Source organism: Salvelinus sp. IW2-2015, linkage group LG4q.1:29, assembly GCF_002910315.2.
Source record: "Salvelinus sp. IW2-2015 linkage group LG4q.1:29, ASM291031v2, whole genome shotgun sequence".
Lineage (NCBI taxonomy): Eukaryota > Metazoa > Chordata > Actinopteri > Salmoniformes > Salmonidae > Salvelinus > Salvelinus sp. IW2-2015.
The window spans coordinates 72,786,253-72,799,802 of NC_036842.1; the positions used below are offsets into that span (position 1 = coordinate 72,786,253).

A 13,550-nucleotide genomic window follows, 5' to 3' on the forward strand; every position below is an offset into this window, starting at 1 on the left:
CTCCACAGATAGCAGGGCAGGCAGATCTTGTGTTCCTCTCCCTGGGGTGCTTTTAATCAACCTGTGCCTCATGGTTTTTCATTAATTGTCTCTGTGGGAAAGTAGGCTGTCTTCTGGCTCTGGCTGTCTGGCAGGGTAATCTGGTGTTTTATTAGGAGTGGGGTGGAGAGGACTGCGAGCCGTTAGGAAGGTGATCAATACATGTCTCTTCATTGTCTCAGACTGATCTCTTTATCTCAAGGTGCCTATCTGCCCATCTGAGTGTCAGGAGAGTAAGGAAACCAAGTTTTTGGCAAACTGTAATATAATACTATTACTGCACATTGCTGCCATCTCAATAATTGATGAAAGTAAGTTTATCTGGGACTGGGAAGGAGGGACAGCATGTTAGCCTACAGCTCATCATCATGACGTCAATGACTCCACACAACCACAGACACCTCCAAAAAGCAGATTTGAGGTTGGGCACTCAGAGCCAGATGCACTCTGTAGTCCTTGCTTAGTGGTATAATGTTTTGTACAGGAATGAGAGATGAGCCCTATGTAAAAGACTGAAGGAGATGTCTGAACCTGCTGAGTGGATATCCTCTGGTAGCCCTCACTGGTTACCACCTGGTCCTGTGTAAAACACGGCCCCTGAAATAGGAAACTTCAGCAGGTTCCATGAGCCCGAGGAAGAGTAGTGTAAAAAAAGAGTGGATGTTTCTAAACTGCATTTAGCCATGATTAATGATTCCTTGTACTGGTTTATGGTGCTGTTTATAGGAAAAGGGAAAGGGGGATACCTAGTCAGTTGTACAACTGAATACATTCAACTGAAATGTGTTTTCCGCATTTAACCCAACCCCTGCTTTATTACTTAATCGAAGTAGTTGATACAACAGAATAAGGATGTTTGGAGTTTTTGAATATAGGCCTACATTTCTTTAGGAACATCATTCTTAAGAATGTTATATTTTGCTAGTAAGATAATATGTATTTGGATCAAATGACATGTGCAAACAATATGTGAAAGTGATGAATTATCTTCTGTTGTGAAGGCAGCTTCCTGCTGAGTTTCGATCTTCATGGCCTCACAGAAGACTGAACTAAACGGTCATGGTAGGAGAGACATGGAAAAAAGATACATTCCAAAGTCACTAGGTAATATTCTGACTTTCAAATTGAGAACACTGACAATCTGTTCCCTCCTGCGTGAGTGGGTTGAACTGACTGAAATGGTAGGACCTTTAAACAGATTGTATCAGATTATTTTAAATATATGTGAGCAGAGTAATAACATATGTGTCCTGAAGCAAGACAGTCAAACCTGTGTCACAGAGTAAGAAAGAGAAATGAATTGAAACTTTGTTCCTTTAGGGCAAATATGTCTAGCAACATACAGCAGCTCCTGGAATACATACACAAAATCACAAACACAGGACATACAACATACAGCAGCTCCTGGAATACATACACAAAATCACAAACACAGGACATACAACATACAGCAGCTCTGGAATACATACACAAATCACAAACACAGGACATACAACATTTACTTGTGGACAACACTACACGTATCACAAGACATACTTCGGGGATATAGATACATGCTGTAAGTGTTGAGTTATGGTTTATAGTCCGTCTGTGTTTAGGAATGCATGCCAGGTCTGTTTCTGTAGAGTGGGTTTTGAGTCTTTGGTCGGACTGTAATGTTTGGTACTTGGCGTTCAGCAGGTGTGTGATGTCTTTATTGATCTGTTAGGCTTTGTGGATGTTTCTGGTTTAATAGAGGGATGAGACGCTTTGGTACTTGACACCGCAGACTTGAAATGTTGACTGTTTTGTGAATTGTGTTGGTGTTTGTTATTGACAGTGAACCATACAAGCCAAGGAACAGAAGGTGAGAATGCTTTCGATTAGTTTCTTATAAAAGAGGTAGAGTAATTGTGTTGTCCACATTGGAGGAGGTGCAGTCTTTGTTGTCCTTTTTTTTGAATATTGCTCTGTGTTAGAATTCCAGTTAGTTGAGAGTCAACGATTGTTCCCAGGTAGCAGTATTCTTGTACAGTGTCGATATTGTCATTTTTGATTTTGACCGGTTCCAGATCTTCAGCTTTGGTTCGGAAGTCGATGATAATTTATTTTGTTTTTCTTGACAGTCAGTTGTAGTGAGTGGTTTTTGCTCCATTCTGTGAATGTGTGTATTTCTTGCCTGTAGTTGTTTTCTTCTCTGTCTGTAGCCTTACAGGGTAGCTCCAAATGGGACAGTGTATTAGACAAAGAACCAGAGAATTTTGCTGCTTCAAATAGTGGAGTTCAATAGCATTGTCTGTCTGTCTGTCTGTCTGTCTGTCTGTCTGTCTGTCTGTCTGTGTCTGTCTTCTGTCTGTCTGTCTGTCTGTCTGTCTGTCTGTCTGTCTGTCTGTCTGTCTGTCTGTCCTGTCTGTCTGTCTGTCTGTCTGTCTGTCTGTCTGTCTGTCTGTCTGTCTGTCTGTCTGTCTGTCTGTCTGTCTGTCTGTCTGTCTGTCTGTCTGTCTGTCTGTCTGTCTGGTCTGGTCTGGTCTGGTCTGGTCTGGTCTGGTCTGGTCTGGTCTGGTCTGGTCTGGTCTGGTCTGTGGCAGTTTTACATATCTAATAGCTGTTGTAAACTGGATGGTTCGAGCCCTGAATGCTAATTGGTTGACAGCCGTGGTATATCAGACCGTATACCACAGCTATGACAAAACATGTATTTATACTGCTGTAATTACGTTGGTAACCAGTTTATAATAGCAATAAGGCACCTCGGGGGGTTGTGGTATATGGCCAATATACCACTGCTAAGGGATGTATCCGGGCACTCCGCGTTGCGTCGTGCTATACCACACCCCCTCGGGCCTTATTGCTTAAACAAGGCACAGCTGTGAGAACTGAAATGACTACAGTATGTGTGTGAACAAGTTCAGAAAAAGGAAAAAGTWGTTAATGAGACGTTGTAACAAATGGTGCATATACTGTAGTGTAGTGAGTATTGATCTATATGAGAAGAGTGAAGGACATTTAGCAGCCTTGGACATGGACACATGCCCATCTGTAAGTTGGAATAGAAACACACTGATTATTATGTAGACTGCACACATACTGTATGCTCAAAGGCACTTTGACTTTTGACTCTAATGCACGCTCTCTTACATACTCACACACACTCACGCACACATACACACTTACTTAACCTAGCTTCGAGACACCAGAGAGGAAGTATTGGAAGGGGGGATTATTAAAATAAAATAAATTCATTCCACAAGTCTAATAGCCAAGTCAAAGTTTAACTTTGATCAACCCTCTGATTGGATTGGGCAGCTAAGTGTTTTGGAAAACTCTTCTAGAAGGTTTGCTGCCTTTGGCTTTGAGGCGGAGGCCCTCTATTCATAAACATAGTCTCCGTCAAGAGCTTGGCTGTCATTTCTCTGGCAGCCGACTCTGTGTGTCTATTGTGAAAAAGGCAAGAGACTGCTTTAACCCTTTACGCTGGTGGGAATTGGCCTTTATGGATAGGGCTGAAATGTTTCTTACAGAAGAAAAATGAAATGCATAAGCATGGTAGCAATTGAAAGGGAACAATTTGGAGATTATGGGAAAATTATTCGACCAAAGTTGAGGACACAACAGTTKACCTGACACAAGACTGAATCCAAGCATTACACTGTTGATTTTACGTGCATTTTACATTTATTGTACTTTTTGCCACATTTGTTGATAATGAAATCTGAAAATACTCTGGATACATTCAGTAACATGATAAGAATATTATTGGAAAATATGGGGGATTTGAGTGAAAGGACTAACTGGTGTTTCCAAGTGGCCACAAACCTCTCCAACGTGATCACAGTTCCTAAGTCATTTCAATTCACTTTTGTGACTCAAAGAAGAGTCTTCAACAATAAGGTGCTTTTTTTGAGCTCTCCTAGTTGTGCCGTTGAGGAACTACAGCAAGCACACTTGTAGTTGTTTGGTTTGGAACACACCCCTGCATCCCGCCATCACACAATTACTGTTGTTGTTTACGCAATCCAAAAACGGTCCATTATAAATCGCATTCTGGATCAGGTGGGAATCATTTGAAAGCTTGACCAACATGACTAGTTAAGTTATAAAATATTGATCTAACAGTGTTAGGCTTTCACAAGGCAATCAAAGAAACAGATTGTTATTTTGGTGCGCATAGCAAGGAGTCAGAAGTGCATTCATGTGTGTGTTCAGCTGAAATTTTCTTCACAACAGACAAACAGGCTCACTCTGTTCAGAACAACACAGGTTATGATGTACAGAGGTTGGTGGCACCTACATTCAAATCAAATCAAGTTTATTTATATATAGCCCTTCGTACATCAGCTAATATCTCGAAGTGCTGTACAGAAACCCAGCCTAAAACCCCAAACAGCAAGCAATGCAGGTGTAGAAGCACGGTGGCTAGGAAAAACTCCCTAGAAAGGCCAAAACCTAGAAGAACTAGAGAGGAACCAGGCTATGAGGGGTGGCCAGTCCTCTTCTGGCTGTGCCGGGTGGAGATTATAACAGAACATGGCCAAGATGTTCAAATGTTCAATAATGACCAGGATGGTCAAGTAATAATCAGCGAGTAAATGTCAGTTGGCTTTTCAAGCCGATCATTAAGAGTATCTCTCCTGCTGTCTCTAGAGAGGTGAAAACAGCAGGTCTGGGACAGGTAGCACGTCCGGTGGACAGGTCAGGGTTCCATAGCCGCAGGCAGAACAGTTGAAACTGGACCAGCGCAAGGCCAGGTGGACTGGGACAGCAAGGAGTCATCATGCCGGTAGTCCTGAACGCATGGGCATGGGCTCAGGTCCTCCGAGAAAGAAAGAGAGAAGGAGAGAATTAGAGAGAGCATACTTAAATTCACACAGGACACCGGATAAGACAGGAGAAGTACTCCAGAATAACCAACTGACCCCAGCCCCCCACACATAAACTACTGCAGCATAAATACTGGAGGCTGAGACAGGAGGGGTCAGGAGACACTGTGGCCCCATCCGATGATACCCCCGGACAGGCCAAACAGGAAGGATATAACCCCACACACTTTGCCAAGCACAGCCCCCGCACCACTAGAGGGATATCTTCAACACCAACTTACAATCCTAGACAAGGCGAGTATAGCCCACAAAGATCTCCACCACAGCACAAACCAAGGGGGGGCGCCACCCAAGACAGGAAGATCACGCTCAGTAACTCAACCCACTCAAGTGACGCACCCCCCTAGGGACGGCATGAAAGAGCACCAGTAAGCCAGTGACTCAGCCCCTGTAATAGGGTTAGAGGCAGAGAATCCCAGTGGAAGAGGGAACCGGCCAGGCGAGAACAGCAAGGGCGGTTCGTTGCTCCAGAGCCTTTCCGTTCACCCTTACACTCCTGGGCCAGACTACACTCAATCATATGACCTACTGAAGAGATAAGTCTTCAGTAAAGACTTAAAGGTTGAGACCGAGTCTGCGTCTCTCACATGGGTAGGCAGACCATTCAATAAAAATGGAGATCTATAGGAGAAAGCCTGCCTCCAGCTGTTTGCTTAGAAATTCTAGGGACAATTAGGAGGCCTGCGTCTTGTGACCATAGCGTACGTGTAGGTATGTACGGCAGGACAACTCGGAAAGATAGGTAGGAGCAAGCCCATGTAACGCTTTATAGGTTAACAGTAAAACCTTGAAATCAGCCCTTGCCTTAACAGGAAGCCAGTGTAGAGGAAGCTAGCACTGGAGTAATATGATCAAATTTCTTGGTTCTAATCAGGATTCTAGCAGCCGTATTTAGCACTAACTGAAGTTTATTTAGTGCTTTACCCGGGTAGCCGGAGTAGAGCATTGCAGTAGTCTAACCTAGAAGTAACAAAGCATGGATTAATTTTTCTGCATCATTTTTGGACAGAAAGTTTCTGTATTTTGCAATGTTACGTAGATGGAAAAAAGCTGTCCTTGAAACAGTCTTGATATGTTCGTCAAAGAGAGATCAGGGTCCAGAGTAACGCCGAGGTCCTTCACGTTTTTTGAGACGACTTTACAACCATCAAGATTAATTGTCAGATTTAACAGAAGATCTCTTTGTTTCTTGGGACCTAGAACAAGCATCTCTGTTTTGTCCGAGTTTAAAAGTAGAAKGTTTTCAGCCATCCACTTRCTTATGTCTGAAACACAGGCTTCTAGCGAGYGCAATTTTGGGGCTTCACCATGTTTCATTGAAATGTACAGCTGTGTGTCATCCGCATAGCAGTGAAAGTTAACATTATGTTTTCGAATGACATCCCCAAAAGGTAAAATATATAGTGAAAACAATAGTGGTCCTAAAACGGAACCTTGAGGAACACCGAAATGTACAGTTGATTTGTCAGAGGACAAACCATTCACAGAGACAAACTGATATCTTTCCGACAGATAAGATCTAAACCAGGCCAGAACTTGTCCGTGTAGACCAATTTCGGTTTCCAGTCTCTCCAAAAGAATGTGGTGATCGATGGTATCAAAGGCAGTACTAAGGTCTAGTAGCACGAGGACAGATGCAGAGCCTCGGTCTGACGCCATTAAAAGGTCATTTACCACCTTCACAAGTGCAGTCTCAGTGCTATGATGGGGTCTAAAACCAGACTGAAGCATTTCGTTGGGGAGGACATTGGGGAGGACTGGCTAGTGGTAATGGCTGCAGCGGAATGGTATTAAATACATCTAACACATGGCTTCCATTGTGTTTGATGCCATTCCTTTCGCGCCATTCCGGCCATTATTATGAGCCTTCCTCCCCTCAGCAGCCTCCTGTGGTATGACGCCATGTCATCTTGTAACTGTACATCAAACATAATGATCATAAACGTTGACACTGTATATGACATGACTTTTATGATATGGAAATGTGAAGTGCACATTTGGACTTGCTTGTATGACATCAAAGCGGTATTTATTATAATCCTCAATGACTCATCTTTCAAAATACATAGTCGTCTTAATTTACAACATTTCAAGCACGGCGAGTGGAGTTAGACCAAAAAAACTTACAACTCAGACAACAAAAAAATGCAACTTCTTGTGCGGTGCTCAAGTTCAGAACGTCTGTCAGTCAAAACCCATACAGAGCTGTGAAGCGCAGAGCCTGAGCTCTGACATCATTTATAGCATGTTACTGTAGAGCCACTGCGTTCCAATTTAGGTGTTTATACGGGTACGAGTGTAAAGGGTTAACGGCTTAAGGGTAATGAATAACACAAACAGAGAAAATCTATTACAGAAATCATTATGACCAAGCAGAACAACAAGCCCTTCAATGAAAAAGGAAGGGAGGTTTTGTCAAAGTCACAACTCCTTTACTTTTTATCTAAAAGACGAGTTGTTATGGTGCTTTTATATTCTGATAGATCTAAGGCCATGTATTACTGCACCACTCAAGGCCTCCAAATGTCAGTGATCTTAAGAATGACTCACCTTGCCCAAAGTGTCTGTCTGTATCTGTCTGTCTGTCTGTCTGTCTGCCAGTGAATATCTTTCCCATTTCCACTCTTCACAGTGATTTACTCGTACAATGACCTGCATCTAACGCTAATTAATTTCACATTCAATCAATGTCATCTTCTAGCTCTTTCAAAAAATAGTGATTTGTATAATAGCAGCCAAGTATTCAATGAGGCCCGTCCTTGGTCACTATTCGAAACTATTCTGATTCTGTGTTGAACTTCCAGTCCTTATAGCTTAAACACTGCATGTACAAAACATTAAGAACATCTGCTCTTTCCATGACACAGACTGACCAGGTGAATCCAGGGGAAACCTATGATCCCTTATTGATGTCACCTGTTAAATCCACTTCAATCAGTGTAGATGAAGGGGAGGAGACAGATTAAAGAATAATTTTTAAGCCTTGAGACAAATGAGACACGGATTGTGTATGTGTGCCATTCAGAGGGTGAATGGGCAAGACAAAATATTGAATTGCCTTTGAACGGGGTATGGTAGTAGGTGCCAAGTGCACCGGTTTGAGTGTGTCAAGAACTGCAACGCTACTGTGTTTTTCATGCTCCACAGTTTTCTGTGTGTATCAAGAATGGTCCACCACCCAAAGGACATCCAGCCAACTTGACACAACTGTGGGAAGCATTTGGGTCAACATGGACCAGGGGGTGGCTTGAAGCTCTTTTCTACTACATGGAGCTGTGGTAAAGCACAACTATGACTCTCCGGACCCTGGAGAGGATACTATTGCTTTACAATCCCTGCAACACATCAAATATGATGTCAACTTGAATTTTATGCTCGGACTATTGGTTAGAGTAACAATGGTACTATTGTAACATTGTTTTCGGCTGTACTAAACTTTTCCTTTTTCAAAAGGGCTTCAGCATCATAGCCTACATTCCATAGTACTGCCTTGATATTTTGGAAAATAAAAATGACCTTGCAGAATACCCAATAGGCAATCTCAAGACTGTTCCCAACTTCTCAAACCCACAAAAAACGATTTAGCTGTAGCCTCATGCAAATCGAATGGCTCTGCCTTGTTTAGAAAGGTCAGGTTTTAAGTTTGAACTCTGTGGTCATGTAGGGCCATTAATCCACAATGGGCCAGCAATGCCTGGAGCAGCTTGGGGAATGGACCACTGTTAATTAGATAATGACTTGAGCCTTTGCCTGATGATGATAATGATGGACTACATATGTACATTGATGAAGATGATGAAGAATATGAGGACGAGCATGATGCTGATAGATGATAGACCTATGAACCAACATGGGCCAGTACTTCAGTACTGTATAAGCTGTAGCCATGAGAAAGTTCAGCAGTTTTACACTGGAAGTACAACTGTAGAATAATTTAAAGTGAGTTAGCCCAGTCACTGGGCTATAGAGTCCACTGCTGTTTTAAAAGGTGCACCACGCCTAATAAACTAGTCCAACACTGGGCCTATACAGCCAGTTCAACAATGATTCCCTTTTGACATTCATATTGCGTCTCTGTACTCTGGTCAAAGTTGGACTGGGCACTGTGTAAAGTGAAGCAACAACAGGGTTAAGGAAGAAAGTGTGGGAAGTATGTGTGTACTATGTGTGTGCTTGCGTGCGTTCATGCACATGCATGTGTGTGTGTGTGTACAGTATGTATATACTGTATGTTTGCTTGGGCCCTTTCCAGCCAGTTTCCTCCAATGTTTAAAAAAAAAAAGAAATGTCACCTTTATTTAACCAGGTAAGCTAGTTGAGAACAAGTTCTCATTTACAAGTGCGACCTGGCCGAGATAAAGCAAAGCAGTGCGACACAAACAACAACACAGAGTTACACATGGAATAAACAAGCGTACAGTCAATAACATAATAGAAAAAAAGAAAGTCTATATACAGTGTGTGCAAATGGCGTAAGGAGGTAAAGGCAATAAATAGGCCATAGTAGCGAAATAATTACATTTTAGCAAATTAACACTGGAGTGATAGCTGAGCAGATGATGATGTGCAAGTAGAAATACTGGTGTGAAAAAGAGCAGAAAAGTAAATAAAAACAATATGGGGATGAGGTAGGTAGATTGGGTGGGCTATTTACAGATGGACTATGTATAGCTGCAGCGATCGGTTAGCTGCTCAGATAGCTGAAGTTTAAAGTTAGTGAGGGAAATATAAGTCTCCAGCTTCAGCAATTTTTGCAATTCGTTCCAGTCACTGGCAGCAGAGAACTGGAAGGAAAGAAGGCCAAAGGAGATGTTGGCTTTGGGGACGACCAGTGAGATATACCTGCTGGAGCGCGTGCTACGGGTGGGTGTTGTTATCGTGACCAGTGAGCTGAGATAAGGCGGAGCTTTACCTAGCATAGACTTATAGATGACCTGGAGCCATTGGGTCTGGCGACGAATATGTAGCGAGGACCAGCCGACTAAAGCATACAGGTCGCAGTGGTGGGTGGTATAAGGGGCTTTGGTAACAAAACGGATGGCACTGGAATAGACTGCATCCAGTTTGCTGAGTAGAGTATTGGAAGCTAATTTGTAGATGACATCGCCGAAGTCAAGGATCGGTAGGATAGTCAGTTTTACTAGGGTAAGTTTTGCGGCGTGAGTGAAGGAGGCTTTGTGGTGAAATAGAAAACCGATTCTAGATTTGATTTTGGATTGGAGATGCTTAATATGAGTCTTGAAGGAGAGTTTACAGTATAACCAGACACCGTGGTATTTGTAGTTGTCCACATATTCTAGGTCAGCACCCGCTAGTCGGGCGGGCGGGTACGGGCAGCGAACGGTTGAAAAGCATGCACTTGGTTTTACTAGCGTTTAAGAGTAGTTGGAGGCTACGGAAGGAGCTGTTGGCCYGGGTTGGGGTAGCCAGGAGGAAAGCATGGCCAGCCGTAGAGGAATGCTTATTGACATTTTTGATTATCATGGATTTATTGGTGGTGACTGTGTTACCTTGCCTCAGAGCAGTGGGCAGCTGGGAGGAGGTGCTCTTGTTCTCCATGGACTTTACAGTGTCGCAGAACTTTTTGGAGTTGGAGCTAAGGATGAAAATTTCTGTTTGGAAAAGCTAGCCTTTGCTTTCCTGACTGACTGCTTGTATTGGTTCCTGACTTCCCTGAACAGTTGCATATCGCGGGGACTATTCGATGCTATTGCAGTTTGCCACAGGATGTTTTTGTGCTGGTCAAGGGCAGTCAGGTCTGGAGTGAACCAAGGGCTATATCTGTTCTTAGTTCTACATCTTTTGAAAGGGGCATGCTTAATTAAGATGGTGAGGAAATTACTTTTAAAGAACGACCAGGCATCCTCGACTGACGGGATGAGGTCAATATCCTTCTAGGATACCCGGGCCAGGTCGATTAGAAAGACCTGCTCGCAGAAGTGTTTTAGGGAGCGTTTGACAGGGGTGGTCGTTTGACCGCGGACCCATAGCGGATGCAGGCAATGAGGCAGTGATCGCTGAGATCCTGATTGAAAACAGCCAAAGTGTATTTGGAGGGCAAGTTGGTCAGGATAATATCTATGAGGGTGCCCATGTTTACAGATTTAGGGTTGTACCTGGTGGGTTCCTTGATGATTTGTGTGAGATTGAGGTCATCTAACTTAGATTGTAGGACTGCCGGTGTGTTAAGCATATCGCAGTTTAGGTCACCTAYCAGAACGAACTCTGGCAATCAATTCACATATGGTGTCCAGGGCACAGCTGGGAGCTGAGGGGGGTCTACAACAGTGAGAGACTTATTTCTGGAGAGCTTCATTTTTTAAATTAMAAGCTCGAGCTGTTTGGGCATAGACCTGGAAAGTATGACAGAACTTTGCAGGCTATCTCTGCAGTAGATTGCAACTCCTCCCCCTTTGGCAGTTCTATCTTGACGGAAAATGTTGTAGTTGGGTATGGAAATCTCAGAATTGTTGGTGGCCTTCCTAAGCCAGGATTCAGACACGGCAAGGACATCAGGGTTGGCGGCGTGTGCTAAAGCAGTGAGTAAAACAAACTTAGGGAGGAGGCTTCTGATGTTAACATGCATGAAACCAAGGCTTTTCCGATTACAGAAGTCAACAAATGAGAGTGCCTGGGGACACGCAGGTTCTGGGTTAAACTCCACATCACCCATGGAACAGAGGAGGAGTAGGATGAGGGTACGGCTAAAGGCTATCAAAACTGGTCGTCTAGTGTGTTGGGGACAGAGAATTAAAGGAGCAGATTTCTGGGCATGGTAGAATAGATTCAGGGCATAATGTGCAGACAGGGGTATGGTAGGGTATGGGTACAGTMGAGGTAAGCCCAGGCACTGAGTGATGATAAGAGAGGTTGCATCTCTGGACGCGCTGGTTATACTGGYTGAGGTCACCGCATGTGTGGGAGGTGGGAAAAAGGAGGAATCTGAGGCATGTAGAGTGGGACTAGGGGCTCCACTGTAAACTAAAACAATGATAACTATCCTAAACAACAGTATACAAGGAATATTGACATTTGAGAGAGACATAAAGCGAGGCATAAAGCAATCACAGGTGTTGATTGGGAGAGCTAGCTAAGACAACAACGGGTAAGACAGCAACAGCTAATCAACTAAGACAACAACAACAGGTAAAATGGCTATGAATGGGCCGGTTAACTACACACAGGGCCTGAGTTTYCGGCTGGGGCCGACAGATAAACAAAAAAATTCTAATAAACAAAATGGAGTACCGTGATAAATGAACAGTCCAGCAGGCATCAGCTATGTAGCCAAGTAATTATAGGGTGATCATCAACTCCAGTGAACAGCAATAGATGGAGCAGGGAAGCCGCAGCGTAGTCGTTACTACGCTAGCACACGGGAGACACAGCGTTTAAAGTTAGCAGGCCGGGGTAAGTAGAAGCGTCTGCTCCGACGTCTGCGGACCAGTCGTGGTGGTACGGCAGGGCGTCGTGTCGACATAAGGTCCGAGCCAGATGGCGAAGAGGTATTGTAGTTGTAGTAATTTAGTTTGCTAGTCGGGAGATGCGCCTGGCTTGCGGCTAACTGGTGCTAGCTTCGGGGCAGGGGCGTTAGCCACTATAGCCACTCGATAGCAGCTAGCTAGTAGCGATGATCTGCTGCAAAGGTCCGGAGCTTACGGCAAGTATCCGGTAGGAGTAGTGGATTCTAGCCGTGTCCGGGAGGCTTCGGCTGGGTAGCCGGGTGATCACAGAGTAGGCCGGGAGGTGGGCCTGGCTCAGGGCTAGCTTCGGGGCTGGGTCACTCGGTGGCAGCTAGCTAGCTYTGATGATCAGGAGTAATGGTCCAGGGTTTACGGCAGGAATCCGGCGTTGTAGTGGAGAAAGCAGTCCGAGGCTGGTAGGTATTATCCAGGCAAAAAAAATAKGGTTGGTACCTGTGCAGAAGGTAAAGGATGCTAGAGTGGCTAAGAATGACAAAAAAAMTAGAAGCTAATTAGCTGGTTAGCTACTGATGGAGGTCCTGGCTATAAAGTCTAAAAATAAATAGCGGATCCGTGTCACATTGAGTGAGGCGGATTACCGGAAGGTATATTTAATTTAAAAATAGAAAAGAGATTGAAAATAAATTGAAATATATACAAAAAAAGACGAAAAATAAAAAAAGTAAACGAGAGGACGACGAACCACGTCTGCACTSCTACGCCATCTTGGATCTGAATCCAAAATGTGCCTGGTTCCCATAGCAGAGCCAGTATGCCTTGAGGGTGAGGCTGGGAAAACGTGTGGGGAAACAGACCCTACCTACCTGCCGCCCACAGCTGACTGTAGTCGAAGAAGGGCAGACTCCCAGAATGTGATACTTCAATTTTTGGCTTGGAAATATTGGGGAGATTCGTTTAAGATATGCGCTACAGTTGGGGAGGACGGTTTTAACCTGCAATAACAATCCTAGTTTGGTTGCGTTAGTCCTCTGTAGAAAAACAAACTCGTCTGAGTCGTTGTTTGACGCTTAAAGTTGTGCTCTTGGTGTTATGTATCCCCCACCCTCTTTGCGTTGCATGTGTACAGTACAGCTGAATGTGTCAGTGTGAAAGACTTGTTGGAAGGACAGTGAAGTCAACACTGTAATCAGCTCCCATTCGTTGTGTGACTCATTGAACCCAACATGAA

The 13,550-nt window shown here is 43.9% G+C and overlaps 1 protein-coding gene across 1 annotated transcript in view; it reads left to right on the forward strand.

Annotated features, from left to right (window-relative positions):
* Positions 1–13,550, forward strand: part of LOC111962509 (ankyrin repeat and BTB/POZ domain-containing protein 3-B-like) — a 111,370-nt gene that overhangs the window by 37,634 nt on the left and 60,186 nt on the right.